This window comes from Dipodomys ordii, unplaced genomic scaffold, assembly GCF_000151885.1.
Source record: "Dipodomys ordii isolate 6190 unplaced genomic scaffold, Dord_2.0 Scaffold76, whole genome shotgun sequence".
Taxonomy (NCBI): Eukaryota; Metazoa; Chordata; class Mammalia; order Rodentia; family Heteromyidae; genus Dipodomys; species Dipodomys ordii.
The window spans coordinates 5484265-5488140 of NW_012267292.1; positions in this window are offsets into that span (position 1 = coordinate 5484265).

The window sequence follows — 3876 nt, forward strand, 5'->3', positions numbered from 1 at the left end:
AAGGAGAAAAGGCAAAATTAAAATTTTTAAAAAGAAAAAGGAAAGATAAAAGGGAACAGCTGTTATCACACCTAACAATGAGTGAAGTTATAACAGCCATGGAGAAGAACTTTGTTTAAAAATGTAATGTGAGTATAAAATGGAGGTGTGGAGTTTCAGAAATAAGAATCCTATATAAAAAGCCTGATGTGTCAATTTATGATAAGGAAACAGAATCTCATGCAGAGAACAAACTTGATCAGCTCTTTTTCTTCCTTCCTTCCTTCCTTCCTTCCTCTTTCTTTCTTTCTTTCTCTTTCTCTCTTTCCTTCCTTCCTTCTTTCTTTGTTTCTTCTTTCTTTCTTTCCTCTTCCTCCTTTTCTTCCTCCTGAGTTTTTTGGTTTATTTCAAGTGTAATCATTTATCAGACTGATAATTTTAATTTTAATTTGACTTTAAAATTCTCTGCTTCCTGTCACAACTAAAGTGCAACCCAATTGTTGGAGTTACAATCTGAGATAAACTAGGACCAAGATGTAGACATTTACAAGTCTACATGCATTGTTTATTTTCCAAATGAACTCCCATGTCCCTGCAGACTCTCCAGTTCGGCATCATGTGCACATATCTCTGAAATTTCAACATCATTCCTCAATTACCAGTCTATGAACTGGTTCACTGGAGAATTAATTTTGTAACAGTCAACTCCTGTTCTTGCTGTAAATATTGAGTTTGATCCTTTAACTCCTCATTTTGTGCCTGATTACACTCAGGTTTGTTATTTTCCTTTTTTAAGGCTATATTATTCATGGTGCTCGTGTATGAGAAGCCATCAAATCAAATATTCTGGTCAAAATCAGATTAATTATTGCAGAGAGTAAATGAGCCAAGGAGTATGCAAATATTTTTTTTCATCTATCCCTTTCTGCAGGTTAAGTTAACTTAATTTTGATCCATAAACATGTAGCAGAAAGGTTACTGACCTTGATTTGAGACCTGGGATTTAGTCTTACCTGAGCCACCATGAACTTTGGAAGTTTTGGATAATTTACTTCTCAACAATAACTTCCCAAATCTCAAAGAAGGGTCACCAGAGAAGATTTCAGAGATGCTTTTACATTCACGGGCCATTTCTACAAGGGTAGATGAAACATTCAATCCCAATTATTCGTGGATTGTGTATTTGAGAGCAGCTTATTTGCTAAAAATTTATTTTTAAATCAAAAGTTAATATTGGCTCTTTTTTAGTTCATGGACAGAGTGACAAAAAATTTGAGTCGTTCAACGTGTTCAGCTCTTATAATATGCGCAAGTGGCCAGTCCAGGTTTGCTTAGTGCCATATCCTCTGCTTTTCTTAGTACTTTCTGCTACTTATTTTTCTGTCTAAGATGGTCCCAAGCACAGTTCTTAAGTACTCTTTAATAACCCTAAACACAAGAAGGTTGTGATGTTTCTTTTAGAGAAAATATGAATGAATGTTAAGTTTTATCTAGGCATGATTTATATTGTCGGCTCTTATGTTCAATGTGAATGAGTCAACAATACATATTAAGTAAAATGACTAAGAAACACACATGGAGCATGATTATGTATTGACTGATTGACAAGAATGTTTTTACCAAAGGCTTGATGAAAACTAGCTCTATATTTTCCTTAAGAACCAAGGTTTAGAATTGACCAATTCAATGTTAGAGAATTAGCTATTGACAGAGCATTTGATCAGAGGGACTGGCACAAATAACACTCACTAAGTGGAAATTGTGTTTTCATTTTTATTAACTCTCTGCCCCCAGATAATAAGTGGTATGAGTGGAGGTGGGGACACAACTTTTATGGCCTTCCACAAAGTGACTCGTAACTAGTTCATCTGAGGTCCAAACCCATAGAGACTGACTCTCAGATATTTGGCTTTAAAAGAAGAGAGGGAATTGAATTCCAGAAACCAAAGAAAAATAAGTTTTCTGGAGCCAGTCCTTTAACAGAGATTATCCAAGTGGGATACATACCTTCTATGAGATTGATATAACCCATTAAGGTCTAGGCAGAAAACTTTAGAATTCTGTCTATACTTGCTTTATTTCAAAATAAGATCACAGAAGTGGTGAGACAAAGCACAAAGGTTGAACCAATGCAACAGCGATACTCAGAAGACACTATGTTAGAAATGAACTTTATAACTTGGGGGAGAGAAGAGTCAGGGGGAGGGACAGCAGGAGAAAATGGGGGAGAACTACACTCACCACAAGAATTGCACACATTTCCTTACTTATATAACTGTAACACCTCTGTACATCACCTTTACAATAAAAAAAAATGAGATAACAATCAAGCCTTGTTAATACTTAATGCTACCTGATCTCTGTGACCTCCCTAAATCCAGATGTAAGATGGTCTAATGTCTCATGGGACAAGCAGCAGCCACAAACAGGTGGAATTGTGTAGAGGGGGATTCTCATGGTTCTGAGCCCAGTATTTTGCCAAGACTTGCAATTTTGGTTGGTATAGTATTGATTGCATAAAGACAAAGGCTGCCAAGAGCACATCTTTGTATTACTTTGTGCTGTGATGAGGTATAGGTGTGCAAGTAGGCCTGTTGCCCCCACCTCCCCTCCCCTGTCACCTCCTGCAATGTGTTTAAGGAAGCTGTGGAGCCTCAGCCTGAGTTATGCCTTTTTCTTCAACAAAGACCAGTTCTGTAGACTTGCTATCATCTTGTTATGGCAAAGTGGCTGTTATGGCAAAGTGGCTTGGTATGGCAAACTGTCTCACCTAGCAGGTGTTTCTGGAAAAGTATATGCAAAATCTCTCACTTCAGAGTAGAAGTGATGCTTTCACAATTCCTGAAAAAGTTAATTTCATTTGAAAAGAACAACAAAGTTGAATCTATGACAAGAGCATTTTGAGAACAGATGTTTGGAAATGTTACCATCTTACCATAAACATATTACAACAACAAAAATGTCCTTGAAATCCAAAAAAGTTTCAGCAAAAATATTCGCAAAAAATAATAAATGGGATGAAGCAAGGCATGTTGGGAATGAGTACAGATCATCTGAGAGGCATTTCTCCCATGTGGGTCTAACCAGCTCTGAGTGCTGTCTTACTCAGTTCTGATGGACTTTGAAGCCATGCATTACAATAAACTGGATATGTAACCAGACATTAATTGCTACATTATAAAAGGCTAAACCAGGATTTTTTCCAAAATAACAAAGGCTATCCAACCTAATGATCTAATGAACATTAACAGTAATGTTTTAGAATGCAAAATTACTTTGTACTGTAATAAATCAAATGCAATTATAAAGATTAGATATTTTAACTTTTATCTCTATCCTTTTAAAGTTTCTACTTTAAAACTTTATAATATATGTGTTATTTAAGCAGTAGTGCATACTTACATTTTATGTATAAAGAAATATTGATATGCAATTTAGATATACCTTCAACACTTTATTTCAGTATTACATGGAACTCAGGGCCTCATGCTTACTAAACAGGTACGCTATCAGTAAACTATGTACGCTCTTAGACTCAGAAATATTTTAATGATAAGGCTGACAGCAAAAATATTTAGATACTATTGCTTGAGAAGAAATGTCAAAGAACACTTAAGCTTTGTATTGATTTTACTAAGTTAAAAGGTAGCATCTGCCAAACACCAGTGGTTTATATCTATAATCCTAGATACTCAGGAGAGTGAGATCTGGAGTTTTGAGGTTGGAGATATGTCCTGGAAGAAAGGTCCAAGAGATTCCATCTCCAATGAATCAAAAAAATGCTGGGATAGAGCAATGGCACAAGTGGAAGAACTGCCAATATGAACGAGAAAGCTGATCAAAAAAGTGAGGCCCTGGGGGAGGAGGATTGGGTGTGGGCGGGGGGTACGGGGGGGG